General features: G+C 46.7%; 4 non-coding genes across 4 annotated transcripts; 3 read left to right on the top strand and 1 right to left on the bottom strand.

Moving 5' to 3' along the window:
- Window positions 1-7,201: 7,201 nt before the first annotated feature.
- On the bottom strand, window positions 7,202-7,275 carry TRNAN-AUU (transfer RNA asparagine (anticodon AUU)). Its single transcript has one exon. It is a non-coding gene; the product is annotated as a tRNA-Asn (tRNA).
- Window positions 7,276-9,899: 2,624 nt separating this feature from the next.
- Window positions 9,900-10,062, top strand: LOC135008436 (U1 spliceosomal RNA). The gene has a single exon (XR_010208192.1). It is a non-coding gene; the product is annotated as a U1 spliceosomal RNA (small nuclear RNA).
- Window positions 10,063-10,735: 673 nt separating this feature from the next.
- Window positions 10,736-10,899, top strand: LOC135008429 (U1 spliceosomal RNA). The gene has a single exon (XR_010208186.1). It is a non-coding gene; the product is annotated as a U1 spliceosomal RNA (small nuclear RNA).
- Window positions 10,900-11,051: 152 nt separating this feature from the next.
- Window positions 11,052-11,214, top strand: LOC135008441 (U1 spliceosomal RNA). The gene has a single exon (XR_010208197.1). It is a non-coding gene; the product is annotated as a U1 spliceosomal RNA (small nuclear RNA).
- The last annotated feature ends 6,734 nt before the right edge of the window (window positions 11,215-17,948 follow it).

The following is a 17,948-nucleotide window of genomic DNA, read 5'->3' as shown; positions in this document are numbered from 1 at the left end:
CGGAGCCAGTTGGCTTGTGGGTGGCTCTGGTGACTGGGTGGTTGGGTGGGCGGTGTGTCGGAGGTGGAGCACATGCAAATGAATGTGTATCATCCAGCTAGTGAGAGAGAAAACTCATGCAGGAGTGTGCCTGCTTGTCAGTGAGTTATGCACCTTGCCAGACGTCAAATCTACATGGAGCAACTGGAGGGGACAAGAGCAGGTTTGGAAAATATAGACAGAAGAGCATATATGCTGGCGCATTCTCCATGATTGTGTCAGCTTATGTTTTGGTGCACTGCACTTTCCTCCACTAAGTTTTAGCCATTTTGTTTAAACGCAAGTGTAGTTGCTTCTCGCTCTTTTGGCTGTGATATTGTATCGTGGTTGAAGAGTCTGCTGGAGGGATTGTTTTCTTCATTGGCGAGAGACTGAAGATATTCCAGGATGGAAGGCTTGGGAACACTATCCGTTTTTCAGTTGTGGAAGAGTTGAAAGACCGGATTGGACTACATTCTATAGTAAAGGGTATCTTTGTATTTATTAATCCTCCCTTTATATGTGTCTGTCTTTCAATAAAGCTTTGGGCTTGTGATTCCGTCACCCTCTTACACTCCACACCCATAGCCTTATTAACTATTGTATTGTTTAAATGTATAGTGCAGTTCATGATTTATAGTGTAGGCTGGCCTGTGCTGTAGTTCTTGAACTGTACTATACCGACAGCATTTGTATTGTGTTTTGGCTGTGCTGCAACACAGTACTTATGTGTGTAATGTTTATGTATGTTTTTTTGCTTCTTTATGTCAATAAAGACTGCTTTTTCAATCCAATATCTGAAAACAATCAATGTTTATCTTTGATGGCAATAGAAGTGGTATGATATTTGCTGCTTTTGAAAGGCAATATCTGATATGTCCCCTATCTGGGAACCATATATTAAATGGCTTTTCAGAAAAGGGAGATGGGAGAAGAGCTTTCAGTACTTGTAGGACCGATGCACATTTCCTATTCTAGCCTACAAAAACAGATTCAGTTGCATTTTCCAGCGTGTTTTGGATGCGCCTTTGCAAATGTCTTACATCGACAAACTTATTTAGTACTATTTTGCAAATAGGGTTACATTGTTGCAACATTGTGTTCCCTAATTGATTGATTTTTTAAATGCAACAATTGATAAAAACACCTGATAACTGCTCTGCGGAGTCTTATTTTGTGTCTACTTCTTATCTACATTTAATTCCGTACCTCTAATCAAGGCATTTTTAAATGCTGGTGGCTGCCAGGACGTGAGGCCTACCTAGACTTTAGATCTGAATTTGAATGTACTTGTGAACTAACTTAATTTCCTACTTCTAAATTCATTCCTAAATTCACTACTTACATGAATCCTGTAGTTGGGCATTTTGGGACTTCGATTGTGGGCATTGTTTTGTGTCCAGACCAGCAGCAGGTGGTGTGCATTTGCTGGAAAGGCATCGAAGACCTCCGATATGCTGCATCTCCTGATGTGTGTCTCCCTCAAGTGGCTGTCAGCAAATGCCTGCTAGACACCCCATTCCAAGCTGATTGTGACATCACGGAACATGCATCATAGAACAGGCATGCTAAAACATGGGTCTTCAACCTGCGACCCTCCAACTGCTGTGGAACTACACATCCCAGCATGCCCTGCCTCAGTTTTAGCATACCTTAATAGCAAAACTGTGGCTGGGCATGCTGGGATGTGTAGTTTCACAGTAGCTGGAGGGCCACAGGATGAAGACCCATGTGCTAGAGCCAAGCCGCTGGTACATTGAATGCTAGCAAGCTGAATATTTAAATCCTTTTTGTTCCGCAGCATTCCAATGCGGAAGATTCCATGGAACCAGAGATCCTTCCATTGAGAAGGACATGCTGCCTGGATGACTACACTGTGCAAATTAAATCACGGAGCCAGTTGGTTTGTGGGTGGCTCTGGTGACTGGATGGTTGGGTGGGTGGTGGGTCGGAGGTGGAGCACATGCAAATGATTGTGTATCATCCAGCTAGTGAGAGAGAAAACTCATGCAGGAGTGTGCCTGCTTGTCAGTGGGTTATGCACCTTGCCAGACGTTAAATCTACATAGAGCAGCTGGAGGGGACAAGAGCAGGTTTGCAAAATATAGATAGAAGAGCATATATGCTGGCGCATTCTCCATGATTGTGTCAGCTTATGTTTTGGTGCACTGCACTTTCCTCCACTAAGTTTTAGCCATTTTTGTTAAGCTCAAGTGTAGTTGCTTCTCGGCCTTTTGGCTGTGATCTTGTATTGTGGTTGAAGGGTCTGCTGGAGGGAGGGATTGCTTTCTTCATTGGCGAAAGACCAAAGATATTCCAGGATGGAAGGCTTGGGAACACTATCCATTTTTCAATTGTGGAAGAGTTGAAAGACCGGATTGGACTACATTCTATAGTAAAGGATGTCTTTCTATTTATTAATCCTCCCCTTATATGTGTCAGTCTTTCAATAAAGCTTTGGGCTTGTGATTCCCTCACCCTCTTACACTCCACACCCATAGCCTTATTAACTGTTGTATTATTGTACAGTTTAAATGTATAGTGCAGTTCATGATTTATAGTGTAGGCTGGCCTGTGCTGTAGTTCTTGAACTGTACTATACCGTCAGCATTTCTATTGTGTTTTGGCTGTGCCGCAACGCGGTACTTATGTGTGTAATGTTTATGTATGTTTTTTTGCTTCTTTATGTGCATCGGTCCTACAAGTACTGAAAGCTCTTCTCCCATCTCCCTTTTCTGAAAAGACATTTAATATATGGTTCCCAGATAGGGGACATATCAGATATTGGATTTCAAAAGCATCAAATATCATACCACTTTTATTGCCATCAAAGATAAACATTGATTGTTTTCAGATATTGGCTTGAAAAAGCAGTCTTTATTGACATAAAAAAAACATACATAAACATTACACACATAAATACAGTGTTGCAGCACAGCCAAAACACAATACAAATGCTGACGGTATAGTACAGTTCAAGAGCTACAGCACAGGCCAGCCTACACTATAAATCATGAACTGCACTATACATTTAAACTATACAATAATACAACAGTTAATAAGGCTATGGGTGTGGAGTGTAAGAGGGTGAGGGATTCACAAAACCGAAGCTTTATTGTAACACAGACACATATAAGGGGAGGGTCAATAAATAGAAAGATATCCTTTACTATAGAATGTAGTCCAATCCGACCTCTGTGCTCTTCCACAACTGAAAAACAGATAGTGTTCCCAAGCCTTCCATCCTGGAATATCTTTGGTCTTTCGCCAATGAAGAAAACAATCCCTCCCTCCAGCAGACCCTTCAACCACGATACAAGATCACAGCCAAAAGGCCGAGTAGCAACTACACTCGAGCTTAACAAAAATGGCTAAAACTTAGTGGAGGAAAGTGCAGATGAGGGTTCCAGCCAACTTTGGCCCACTGCTTGGATGACATCACCGTATGCAAATCCGTCTGCTGCAGACCTTCCCCCAGGAATGCTTGTACTAGTTGTTGCATAAGGTTTGATATTTGATGGTGCTTCAGTATTAGGCAGCCTTCCGCCCTCCCATGTTCATCTGAAGAGATGTGGTCTCCCTGCAGTTGTTGTCCCCAGACGAGAGTTCCCTTGTGCTTCCTCAGTTGAATCTCCTTAACTTGACGTGGGAGGGGCTGCCCGAGCAGCCACCCTCCCCAGCCCTATCCCAACTCATACTTATTTTGCATATGAGATCTCTTGATCATGAAGATTGTTCTCACAGGGTGAGGTTCATCCATTATATTTTAAAATAGGAAGGTACAAATTACATATTTGAATTGCATCTATGTGCTGGATTCAAATGTCCCCCCCCTTCCTTTCTCAATTGTGCCCGTCAGCAGCTATTCTAAGGTTGCTGCCAATGGGTGTGACACATTAATTTCTTCTGTGGGGTACACTGGACTCCACAAGGATTCACATTGGGGTGTAGAGTAGGATCTTGATCTGAGGCACCAACCGGCTCAAAGCTTTTGACTGTTCCCAAGATGCTCAGCGCATTCTCCTCTATAACCCCGCTTCCATGAACAGGGAGCTCAGTTTGTAGTTGGTGCCTTCAGTAGCAGGCCACTTAACAGGGGCCTGCCTCAGGCAGCCTATTCTTAGCTATTAATTTTGACAAGAAAAGAAGAACTTGTTTTATGAGAATCTACAAGGGCTGCAGCAGGCTAGGTCTAATAGACATCTTTACTGCAGCTTCATCACTCCCAGCGGCGCTGTATACTCCCGTGCCCTGGTTGCTGGGTCACTGCAGCGGAGGCTCCGGTTTCATCCTAAGGTCAGTCACACACACACCACCCTTCCGGATCACGAGGCCGCTGATGAAGGGGAGCGTGGCCGTAGGTGGTGGGCCGTGTGCGCACTGGGGTGGACACTGATTACTGGGCAGCCGCTCCACTAGCCACCAGGTACAGTTAAGGAGCACAGGTCTGGGGGGTTTTCTCCTATATTAACCCAATTTTGTACTGCCCGCAGCGCATTGTGATAGGTAATAGGGCCTGATTCAGGTTGGATTGCAATCACAATAAGCGATCCAACTGCAAAAATTGCTAAGAGCATACGCATGTGCCTGCATTTTCTGCGGCACCCCGCAGAGAATGCAATCGCCTCTGCCTGTCAATCGGGGCAGGGGGGGGGAAGGGGGGGTCAGCAACACTCCATTTCCAAGTCAGGGATGGAGCGGTGCGGGGGCAAGGCTTCAAAATGGGGTCTGCAACGGAGGAGACACAGGGGTTGTGGTCACAGCGGCTGTATAACATCACATTCTGCCGCTGTGATCACAAAAATGGTGGCGGCTTCCTGCGTGCACATACAGTCTGCACCAGCAGGAGGCTACACCATTTTTTATGATCACGCTGAACTGCAGTGCAACTGCAATTACAGCATGGTCAAGAAGGGAGGCGTCATGCTGGGTGGCCATGCCCTGTCACTATGCAGGAGCCAGCACCGCTCACACACTAGTCCCCGGGTGCAGCCCCCAACCCCCGGGACACCCGGAGTAACAAAATGTAGATTCAGGCCACCAGGCCACGCCCCTACCTATGAAACCATGCCTCCTTTTTACCATTGCGCTGCTTATCTGCGCGCACTGCATTACAATCTCCCTCGCCACCTCTCTGGGTGTCACCAGTGATAGTGACACCTCTGCCATGCTTGTAGCAGCTGGTACTAAGATCTACGCCTCAAGCCCTGAGTGTTTGCCCTTGGGACTTGTTGATCATCATAGCAAAGCAGATGCTTACAGAAAACTGCAGGGGCTTAGATTGAAAATAAAAAAATTGATGGGTATAAGGTAGAGAGGAGCGGGTTTGGTTCTCCGAGAACCAAATTCCCCACGAACTCCACGTGGTTTACACTGGTCCGAGGCAGGCTCGGTTGTTCCCGCCTGACTCGGATAACCTGAACAAGGGAAAATGTCATCATCCCGCTGTCGGATTCTCGCGAGATTCGGATTCCATATAAAGAGCTGCGCGTTGCCGCCATTTTTACTCGTGCATTGAAGAGAGAGCGGAGAGGACGTGGCTATGTTCTCTCAGTGGAAATCTCAATATCAGTGCTCAGTATCAGTGGTTACTTATTGCTTCTCAGTAATACTAGTAGTGTGTCTCTCCTGCTCAGTGTCAGTTCTCAGTAGTATCCTCATCAGTGCTCAGTATCACTGCTCATTGCATTGTGGTGTTCTGTATACTACAGTAACATAGTAATATAGTAACATATAGTAACATAGTTTTTGAGGTTGAATAGAGGCAAATTGCCCATCGTGTTCAACCTGTTTTAAGTTGTGATGATTCTACATACTTGCTGAATAATGTTTTATGACTAGTTAGCTACTATAACTCATGTTACCCCCGGATTAACCATGTTGATATTTTAAGTATTATAACCTTGGATAGCTTTTTCATTCAGAAATGTATCCATTCCTTTTTTAAATCCAATTACAGAGTCCGCCATTACCACCTTCCCTGGCAGGGAATTCCACATCCTGATTGCCCTAACAGTGAAGAACCCTTTCCTCCATTGCGTTCTGAACTTTCCTCCAGTCGCAGCGAGTGACCACGTGTTCTTTTAATAAATAATTCATCTGATAACTCTTTGTTATGTATCTTTACATATTTGAAGATATTAATAATATCTCCTCTTAGGCACCTCTTTTCTAGTGTATACATATTCAGCCTAGTAAGTCTTTCCTTATAGTCCAGTACTTTTAGGCCTTTAATCAATTTAGTCTTCAGGATCTCTTGCACTTCCATGAGCAGCAGAGTAGTGCAATGGAAGCATGCTGGGCCCATAACCCAGAGGTCGATTGATCGAAACTATCCTCTGCTATGTGCATTTTTCTTTTTTTATAATTAAAGTAATCAAAAACTGGGATTGATATTTTGGCTCTTTTATTTTTACTTAAAGTACAATAACTTTTATCATTTTAATTTGTTTTAATAGTATATTGACAGCATTGTTTTCTTTAAAAAATCCACTTAATTTTCTTTACCCTATTACTGAAATGGTAATTGACAAAAACAAACTACATCGTCACCAGAAGAGCAATGCAAAATGTACAAGTGATATATTAAAATCATCTTCCATCTTGAATTTCAATGATGCATTGGGACAACAATTTTGTGAGAAACATCTTCACCCATAAAGAAAGATTTTCTTAATTCCTTACCTGTGTGCTGGTTAGATATTACCTTGTTTTCACATTAAACAGACTTCCACATGAGAAAGCAGCAAGGATGCAGTAACGTTTATGTTTCCTGGTGTCAACCTGTATTATTTCAGTAGACATTGAAATGAGGATGCATCTTGCTGCCTTTCCAATGTAGCAAGTTTAATTCAGTAATAGGTGAAAAAACATTCCTACAAAGGTGTTAATCAGAGACTTGGCTTTGTGGACACTTTTCAGAGAGCAAATTTGTTAGCATAAAAATAAAGTCAGAAAATGAAGAGCTGTTTAATCACTCAATTGGACTTTTCTACCAGCATCATTTTTTTTCTCTGCAACCCACTGCTAAATTGTGCTTCCTAGCTGTTTTTTATAAAATCACTTAATCAAATCTAACTCTGATTACATCAGAGAAGGCCAGGTACCCTACACCATAAGAGGGGGTTTGAAATTTTGACTTGTCTACTTAAAGATCACCAAAATCTGATCACAAGGTCAATTACATCCCTGGGTGGGATTGAACCACCAACCTTTTGGTTAATAGCCAAACATGCTAACCGATTGCACCACAGAGACACCTCATAAAAGTACATACTGACAAAGGCTAATAAGCATTCATCTAGAACGTTTCCTAGAAAAACTTTAAAAAGTCAATAATCTGGAGAGTTTTTGTAAGAAACACATTGGTACTTTCCCATGATGAGTGAGTGCTTCAGGATCTCTTGCACTTACATGGGCTATTAACCAAAAGGTTGGTGGTTCAATCCCACCCAGGGATGTAATTGACCTTGTGATCAGATTTTGGTGATCTTTAAGTAGACAAGTCAAAATTTCAAACCCCCTCTTATGGTGTAGGGTACCTGGCCTTCTCTGACGTAATCAGAGTTAGATTTAATTAAGTGATTTTATAAAAAACAGCTAGGAAGCACAATTTAGCAGTGGGTTGCAGAGAAAAAAATAACATTTTAAACCTACCAGTCATTTTTTTTTCTCGTAGTCCGTAGAGGATGATGGGGACTCCGTAAGGACCATGGGGGATAGACGGGCTCCGCAGCAGACATGGGCACTTTAAGAAAGACTTTAGATCTGGGTGTGCACTGGCTCCTCCCTCTATGCCCCTCCTCCATACCTCAGTTAGAGAAACTGTGCTCAGAGGAGACGGACAGTACGAGGAAAGGATTTTTGTTAATCCAAGGTCAAGATTCATACCAGCCACACCAATCACACCGTATAACTTGTGATATACTACCCAGTTAACAGTATGAAAACAACATAGCATCAGTCCAAGACCGATGAAAACTAACATATAACCCTTATGTAAGCAATAACTATATACAAGTCTTGCAGAAGTAGTCCGCACTTGGGACGGGCACCCAGCATCCTCTACGGACTACGAGAAAAAGATTTACCGGTAGGTTTAAAATCTTATTTTCTCTTACGTCCTAGAGGATGCTGGGGAATCCGTAAGGACCATGGGGATTATACCAAAGCTCCCAAACGGGCAGGAGAGTGCGGATGACTCTGCAGCACCGATTGAGCAAACAGGAGGTCCTCCTCAGCCAGGGTATCAAACTTATAGAACTTTGCAAAGGTGTTTGAACCCGACCAAGTAGCAGCTCGGCACAGCTCCAGAAAGCAATAGTCTGCTTTGAAGCAGGGGTGCCAATCTTGTTGGCTGCATACAGGACAAACAGTGTTTCTGTTTTTCTGACTCTAGCCGTTCTGGCCACGTAAATTTTCAAAGCCCTGACCACATCAAGGGACTCGGAATCCTCCAAGTCACGCGTAGCCACAGGCCCCACAATAGGTTGGTTCATATGAAAGGATGAGTCCACTTTTAGCAGGAATTGAGGACGGGTCCGCAATTCCGCTCTATCCATATGGAAAACCAGATAGGGGATTTTATGTGATAAAGCCGCTAATTCCGACACTCGCCTAGCGGAAGCCAAGGCTAATAACATGACCGCCTTCCAAGTGAGATATTTCAACTCCACCGTTTTAAGTGGTTCAAACCATAACCTTAACACCACGTTAAGGTCCCAAGGCACCACCGGAGGTACAAAAGGAGGCTGAATATGCAGTACTCCCTTCACAAAAGTTTGTACTTACTTCAGGAAGAGAGGCCAATTCCTTTTGAAAGAAAATGGATAAGGCCAAAATCTGAACCTTAATAGAGCCTAATTTTAGGCCCAAATTCACTCCAGTTTGTAGGAAGTGAAGTAAGTGGCCCAGGTGGAATTCTTCCGTAGGAGCATTCCTGGCCTCACACCAAGAAACATATTTTCGCCATATACAGTGATAATGTTTAGATGTCACGTCCTTCCTAGCCTTTATTAGCGTAGGAATGACCTCATCTGGAATACCCTTTTCCGCTAGGATCCGGCGTTCAACCGCCATGCCGTCAAACGCAGCCACGGTAAGTCTTGGAACAGACAGGGCCCCTGTTGCAACAGGTCCTGTCTTAGAGGAAGTGGCCACGGATCTTCTGTGAGCATTTCCTGCAGATCTGGATACCAGGTCCTTCGTGGCCAATCTGGAACAATGAGAATTGTTCTCACTCCTCTTTTTCTTACTATTATCAACACCTTGGGTATGAGAGGTAGAGGAGGAAATACATAAACCGACCGGAACACCCACGGTGTCACTAGGGCGTCTACAGCTACTGCCTGAGGGTCTCTTGACCTGGTGCAATACCTCTGTAGCTTTTTGTTGAGGCGGGACGCCATCATGTCTATCTGGGGCAGTCCCCACCGACTTGAAATCTGTGCGAAGACTTCCTGATGAAGTCCCCACTCTCCTGGATGTAGGTCGTGTCTGCTGAGGAAGTCTGCTTCCCAGTTGTCCACTCCCGGAATGAACACTGCTGACAGTGCGCTTACATGATTCTCCGCCCAGCGAAGAATTCTGGTGGCTTCCGCCATCGCCACTCTGCTCCTTGTGCCGCCTTGGCGGTTTACATGAACTACTGCGGTGACGTTGTCTGACTGGATCAGAACTGGTTGGTCGCGAAGTAAGGTCTCCGCTTGACTGTGTTTGTGCTTTCCTCTGGTCAGCTCTGGTAAAAGTCAGATTTCTTTGTCTCAGATTTTCCTCTAGCCTTGTTCTTCTTTCGAGAGTTCCCTTGTGCTGCCTCAGTTTGATCTCCTTCACTTTACAGGGGGGTACCCGAGCAGCGACCCTCCCCAGCTCTAGCCCAACTCCTACTTACCTGCCAGGTGAGATACTATGATCATGAAGGTGCTTCTCCCAGGGCAAGGCTCACCCATTGCACTCTGGGTGTGCTGCTCCTGCGATTTCCCCAAATGTGGGAAACTTGACTGCATAATTTGTTTTTCCCCTGGTCGGCTCTCGTATAATTCAGATCTCTTTGTCTCAGGTCTCTCTCCAGCCTAGTTTGCTGTCTGTTTCCACTTCTTTTTCTTGAGCCGCTCCCTTCTATGCCCTTGCGCACTATCCTGACTTCTCCTCCTGTCTGCTTACTTTGTGCCTTCCAACGCACAATGCGAACTACAGGTAGTGCTGCAGGGCCCACACCCTTTTACTTGCCTTACAGAGCAGCTCTGGAGCTGTTACAATGCCCAGCTGCTGCAAGAAATCAGCTTGAATGCTTCAGGGGCTGGGTCATAGCCAACATGAGCCCCACACCGAAGGAGGGTGGAGGTGTTTAATGCAAACTAGGGGTCAGCCAAGCGCCGCAAAAGGCCACCATGCCCTGCATGCCCCTTTTCTCTTTTCATATGCAGACGAGGGTTGAAGCCAACTTTGACCCACTGCTTGGATGACATCACCATATGCAAATCCATCTGCGGCAGGCCTTCCCACAGGAATGCTTGCACTAGTTGTTGCATTTGGTTTGTTGTTTGGGGGTGTTTCAGTATTAGGCAGCCTTCTGCCCTCCCATGTTCATCTGAAAATATGTGTTCTCCCTGCAGTTGTTGTCCCCAGATGAGAGTTCCCTTGTGCTGCCTCAGTTGAATCTCCTTTACTTGACAGAGATGTGCCTGAGCAGCGGCCCTCCCCAGCCCTATCCCAAATCATACTTATTTTGCATAGGAGATACCATGGTCATGAAGATTATTCTCCCAGGGTGAGGTTCATTCATTGCATTCTGGGTATGCTGACCCCTGTGATTTCCCCAAATGTGGGAAACTCGACTGCATTATTTGTGGTACTGGGGGACTGTGTTTGTGTTTTCCTCTGGTCAGCTCTGGTAAAAGTCAGATTTCTTTGTTTCACATCTTCCTCTAGCCTTGTTCTTCTTTCGAGAGTTCCCTTGTGCTGCCTCAGTTTGATCTTCTTCACTTGACAGGGGGGTGCCCGAGCAGCGACCCTCCCCAGCTCTAGCCCAACTCCTACTTACCTGCCAGGTGAGATACTATGATCATGAAGGTGCTTCTCCCAGGGCAAGGCTCACCCATTGCACTCTGGGTGTGCTGCCCCTGCGATTTCCTTAAATGTGGGAAACTTGACTGCATAATTTGTGTTTCCCCTGGTCGGCTCTCGTATAATTCAGATCTCTTTGTCTCAGGTCTCTCTCCAGCCTAGTTTGCTGTCTGTTTCCACTTCTTTTTTCTTGAGCCCCTACCTTTCATACCCTTGTGCACTATCCTGACTTCTCCTCCTGTCTGCTTACTTTGTGCCTTCCAACGCACAATGCGAACTACAGGTGGTGCTGCAGGGCCCACACCCTTTTACTTGCCTTACAGAACAACTCTGGAGCTGTTACAGTGCCCAGCTGCTGCAAGAAATCAGCTTGAATGCTTCAGGGGATGGGGCATGGCCAACATGAGCCCCACACCAAAGGAGGGTGGGGGTGTTTAATGCGAACTAGGGGTCATCCAAGCACTGCAATAGGCCGCCATGCCCTGCATGCCCCTTTTCTCTTTTCATATGCAGATGAGGGTTCCAGCCAACTTTGGCCCACTGCTTGGATGACATCACCGTATGCAAATCCGTCTGCTGCAGACCTTCCCCCAGGAATGCTTGTACTAGTTGTTGCATATGGTTTGATATTTGATGATGCTTCAGTATTAGGCAGCCTTCCGCCCTCCCATGTTCATCTGAAGAGATGTGGTCTCCCTGCAGTTGTTGTCCCCAGACGAGAGTTCCCTTGTGCTTCCTCAGTTGAATCTCCTTAACTTGACGGGGGAGGGGCTGCCCGAGCAGCCACCCTCCCCAGCCCTATCCCAACTCATACTTATTTTGCATATGAGGTCTCTTGATCATGAAGATTGTTCTCACAGGGTGAGGTTCATCCATTATATTTTAAAATAGGAAGGTACAAATTACATATTTGAATTGCATCTATGTGCTGGATTCAAATGTCCCCCCCCCCCCTTCCTTTCTCAATTGTGCCCGTCAGCAGCTATTCTAAGGTTGCTGCCAATGGGTGTGACACATTAATTTCTTCTGTGGGGTACACTGGACTCCACAAGGATTCACATTGGGGTGTAGAGTAGGATCTTGATCTGAGGCACCAACCGGCTCAAAGCTTTTGACTGTTCCCAAGATGCTCAGCGCATTCTCCTCTATAACCCCGCTTCCATGAACAGGGAGCTCAGTTTGTAGTTGGTGCCTTCAGTAGCAGGCCACTTAACAGGGGCCTGCCTCAGGCAGCCTATTCTTAGCTATTAATTTTGACAAGAAAAGAAGAACTTGTTTTATGAGAATCTACAAGGGCTGCAGCAGGCTAGGTCTAATAGACATCTTTACTGCAGCTTCATCACTCCCAGCGGCGCTGTATACTCCCGTGCCCTGGTTGCTGGGTCACTGCAGCGGAGGCTCCGGTTTCATCCTAAGGTCAGTCACACACACACCACCCTTCCGGATCACGAGGCCGCTGATGAAGGGGAGCGTGGCCGTAGGGTTGGGCCGTGTGCGCACTGGGGTGGACACTGATTACTGGGCAGCCGCTCCACTAGCCACCAGGTACAGTTAAGGAGCACAGGTCTGGGGGGTTTTCTCCTATATTAACCCAATTTTGTACTGCCTGCAGCGCATTGTGATAGGTAATAGGGCCTGATTCAGGTTGGATTGCAATCACAATAAGCGATCCAACTGCAAAAATTGCTAAGAGCATACGCATGTGCCTGCATTTTCTGTGGCACCCCGCAGAGAATGCGATCGCCTCTGCCTGTCAATCGGGGCAGGGGGGGGGGAGGGGGGTCAGCAACACTCCATTTCCAAGTCAGGGATGGAGCGGTGCGGGGGCAAGGCTTCAAAATGGGGTCTGCAACGGAGGAGACACAGGGGGCGTGGTCACAGCGGCTGTATGACATCACATTCAGCCGCTGTGATCACAAAAATGGTGGCGGCTACCTGCGCGCACATACAGTCTGCACCAGCAGGAGGCTACACCATTTTTTATGATCACGCTGAACTGCAGTGCAACTGCAATTACAGCATGGTCAAGAAGGGAGGCGTCATGCTGGGTGGCCATGCCCTGTCACTGTGCAGGAGCCAGCACCGCTCACACACTAGTCCCCGGCTGCAGCCCCCAACCCCCGGGATACCCGGAGCAACAAAATGTAGATTCAGGCAACCAGGCCACGCCCCTACCTATGAAACAATGCCTCCTTTTTACCATTGCGCTGCTTATCTGCGCGCACTGCATTACAATCTCCCTCGCCACCTCTCTGGGTGTCACCAGTGATAGTGACACCTCTGCCATGCTTGTAGCAGCTGGTCCTAAGATCTACGCCTCAAGCCCTGAGTGTTTGCCCTTGTGACTTGTTGATCATCATAGTGAAGCAGATGCTTACAGAAAACTGCAGGGGCTTAGATTGAAAATAAAAAAATTGATGGGTATAAGGTAGAGAGGAGCGGGTTCGGTTCTCCGAGAACCGAATTCCCCACGAACTCCACGTGGTTTACACTGGTCCGAGGCAGGCTCGGTTGTTCCCGCCTGACTCGGAATACCTGAACAAGGGAAAATGTCATCATCCCGCTGTCGGATTCTCGCGAGATTCGGATTCCATATAAAGAGCTGCGCGTTGCCGCCATTTTTACTTGTGCATTGAATAGAGAGCGGAGAGGACGTGGCTATGTTCTCTCAGTGGAAATCTCATTATCAGTGCTAAGTATCAGTGGTTACTTATTGCTGCTCAGTAATACTAGTAGTGTGTCTCTCCTGCTCAGTGTCAGTTCTCAGTAGTATCCTCATCAGTGCTCAGTATCACTGCTCATTACATTGTGGTGTTCTGTATACTACAGTAACATAGTAATATAGTAACATATAGTAACATAGTTTTTGAGGTTGAATAGAGGCAAATTGCCCATCGTGTTCAACCTGTTTTAAGTTGTGATGATTCTACATACTTGCTGAATAATGTTTTATGACTAGTTAGCTAGTATAACTCATGTTACCCCCGGATTAACCATGTTGATATTTTAAGTATTTGTTATGCACACCAGTGCCTGCAGGAAAGTACTGGTGTCAGAACTGTTATGCACTCCAGTGCCTGCAGGAATGTACTGGTGTTTGAACTGTTATGCAAAACAAATGGACTCACAGACAGACTGGGGAATATGACATAACGTACACAGAAGGTGATAGGGTAACAAAATACACACAAAGTGAACAGAGAAGCCCAGAGGCTAAGGAACTGGGTATCTCCCTTGTATTAGAACTGCTCAGATGGGAAAAGCAAGATGTTGTGTTTTAATACGTAGAGAACCCGAAATGCTGTTGCTAGGGGCAACAGCAAAACCCTAAAGGGTTACCAACGGGTGTGGCAGTAAACTCCTTGGTCAGAGATGGAATGATAGACACAAGGAGAGTCTCCACAATCCTAATTCTCACTTGCAGTGCACAGGTTCAGCTTACTGCCACTAAACTGACCCCTGACACCTAGCACAGTGAGACAGGATTAGACAGGCAAGTCTTAGAATACAGCCGCAAACTTGCTAAGTTCACAGAGTAGTAACAGAACCCCAGCAAGCTAAACGACTGACTCCAGTCTTACTGCTAGGTCTGGATTGGCAGAGTGTAATACCAAATCCCCAGGCCTATTTGCAGTAAGCAACAAACAAATACAAAGCTACACAGTACTGGCTAACTTTCAGGAACTGACTAACCAACAAAGATTCAGCAGCATCTGCTTACCCTGAGAAGAGGCCTTATAAAGCAGGTGCTGTCCACGCCCCACTCAGACCTCACAGACTGTGAGCACAAAAACCAGCGCCGGATCCCCTGCCGTGCACAGAGCCTATAACCACTGCACAGCAAAAGACCCGAACCGGAGTATCAGCTGCGCTCAGGTTACTCCGCTAGCACTTGTCTCCCGGTTGCCATGACGACGTGGCAGCACAGGGCAGGAGACCCTAACAGTACCCCCCCTCTGACGAGGGGTCAAAGAACCCCTACCACCGGGTTTATCGGGGAACTGCGAGAAGAAAGAGCGTATCAGTCTGGGGGCATGAAGATCACAACTGCGCACCCACGACCGCTCCTCCGGGCCATACCCCTTCCAGTGCACCAAAAATGACAGCCGAACCACCTTGGAGTCAAGAATCCTTTCAACAACAAACTCCCTCTGGCCACGTATCAGAAGAGGGGAAGGTCTTCCACTGGAAGAAGGATTACTAATCGCCCGTTTTAAAAGGGAACAATGAAATGTTTTATTGATACCCAAAGAACGGGGCAGATCTAACTGAAATGCCACCGGATTGATAACCCTGGTGATCTTATAAGGGCCGATGAACCGGGGGCCTAACTTATGAGATGGCTGTCTCAACTTCAAATTCTTGGTAGACAACCAGACGAAGTCTCCTAATTTGAAGCTGCAGGGTCTTTTCCGCTTATCAAAAACCCTTTTGGTCACTAATGACACAGACACAAGGGCTTTCTTCACTTTCCGCCAAATACCTCTAAGGACCGAAACCACAGAGGAACCACCAGGCGTGGAGTCCAGGGGGTCAAAAGATTTGGCCTTAGGATGATGCCCATACACACAAAGGAAGGGAGAGATCCCTGTAGCAGAGTGAGCCGCATTGTTATAGGCAAACTCCGCCATGGACAGATGAGCAACCCAGTCAGTCTGACACTTGGAGACATAACACCTGAGGAACTGCTCCAAGGACTGGTTCACCCTTTCAGTCTGCCCATTAGACTGCGGATGGTAGCCTGACGACAAGCTGACAGAAATCTGGAGATCGGAACAAAATGCCCTCCAGAATTTGGCCACAAACTGGGATCCGCGGTCAGAGACCACATCAAGTGGCAACCCGTGGAGACGCACAACATGCAGCATAAATAATTCAGACAGGCGTCTGGCCGATGGCAGCCCAACCAGTGGAACGAAGTGCGCCATCTTCGAAAACCTGTCAACGACAACCCTGATGGCTGTCATCCCCGAGGATTTGGGCAAGTCCACCACAAAATCCATTGAAATGTGGGTCCATGGCTTAGATGGGATAGAGAGTGGATGTAATGGGCCAACAGGAACCCCTCTAGGAGTCTTATTTCGGGCACAGATGTCACATGCCCGAACCCACTGATCCACATCCTTAGCCACCGAGGGCCACCACACCGCCCTAGATAGCAACTCCCGAGTTCTGGCAATACCCGGGTGACCTGCCGACTTCTTGGCATGGAATTCCAGGAACACTCGCTGTCTTAACCTAGGAGGCACAAACAAAAGACCTACCGGAAGGTCTGGAGGAGCCTGCTCCTGTGCTCTAAGGACTAATGATAAGAGGTCCTGGGTAATGCCCACTTTAATACATGATGGGGAAACAATGGGCAACGGCTCCTCGGTGGTCTCCTGGATTGGAGCAAAACTCCGCGAGAGCGCATCAGCCTTGATGTTTTTTGACCCAGGGCGATATGTTATCAAAAAATTAAAGCGAGCAAAAAACAAAGCCCATCGTGCCTGCCTGGCATTGAGACGCTTCGCTGACTCTAAATATGCCAGATTCTTATGGTCAGTGAGAATTGAGACCACAAACTTAGCCCCCTCAAGCCAGTGTCTCCACTCCTCGAGTGCATCCTTAATAGCCAACAATTCCCGGTTACCCACGTCATAATTCATCTCGGCAGGCGAAAATTTACGGGAAAAGTAAGCACAGGGATGAAGGCGATTATCAGACACTCCCATCTGAGAAAGCACTGCCCCAATACCCATCTCAGAGGCATCCACCTCCACCACAAAAGGACGCTCTGGATCTGGGTGTCGCAGCACCTTGGCCGAAACAAATGCCCTTTTGAGACGGGCAAAAGCCGCTTTAGCCTCACAAGACCAGTGAGCAACATCCGCCCCTTTCTTAGTGAGTGCCACCAAGGGCGCCACTATAGACGAAAATCCAGCGATAAATCGTCTATAAAAATTTGCAAAGCCCAGGAAACGCAGAAGCGCCAGGACTGCCTGTACCTTGGAACCCTCCATTTGGAAACCTTCTGGGGAGATAATATATCCTAGAAATGCGATTTGCTGAACTTCAAATTCGCACTTCTCCAGCTTCGCCCCAAGCCGGTGGTCTCTGAGTTTCTGGAGGACTAAGCGTACATGCTTCCGATGTTCCTCCAGGGAATGGGAGAAGATTAGGATGTCATCTAAGTATACAACTAAGAATCTATCCAAATATTCCCTGAGCACATCATTCATGAAATCCTGGAAGACTGCCGGGGCATTACAGAGCCCAAAAGGCATCACCAAATATTCATAATGCCCTGAGTGGGTATTAAAGGCAGTCTTCCATTCATCCCCCTCTCTTATTCGGATTAGATTGTACGCACCGCGTAGGTCAATCTTAGAAAAAATGGTGGCAGTACGAAGCTGGTCAAACAAGACCGAAATGAGAGGCAGTGGGTATGAGTTTTTAATCGTGATACGGTTCAATTCCCTGAAGTCGATGCAGGGTCGCAACGAACCGTCCTTTTTACCCACGAAGAAGAACCCCGACCCAACTGGAGACTGTGAAGGTCTGATAAATCCCTTAGCCAAGTTCTCCTGAATGTACTCTGCCATAGCCTGAGTCTCAGGACGTGACAGGGAGTACAACCTGCTCTTGGGAAGCTTAGCATTTGGCAACAAATCAATGGCACAGTCATAGGGGCGATGGGGAGGTAGTACCTCTGCAACTTTTTTGGAGAACACGTCCGCAAAATCTTCATAACACCCTGGCAATCCTGGCAAACTTAGCTGCGAGAGCCTGACTGGAAGGCTCAAGCAACTCCTGAAACAATCAGTACCCCAACTAAGAATCTCCCCAGAGACCCAGTCAAATTGAGGATTGTGGGCCCTTAACCA

Source organism: Pseudophryne corroboree, unplaced genomic scaffold, assembly GCF_028390025.1.
Source record: "Pseudophryne corroboree isolate aPseCor3 unplaced genomic scaffold, aPseCor3.hap2 scaffold_2221, whole genome shotgun sequence".
Classification (NCBI taxonomy): domain Eukaryota; kingdom Metazoa; phylum Chordata; class Amphibia; order Anura; family Myobatrachidae; genus Pseudophryne; species Pseudophryne corroboree.
This window is presented reverse-complemented; position numbering and strand designations above follow the sequence as displayed.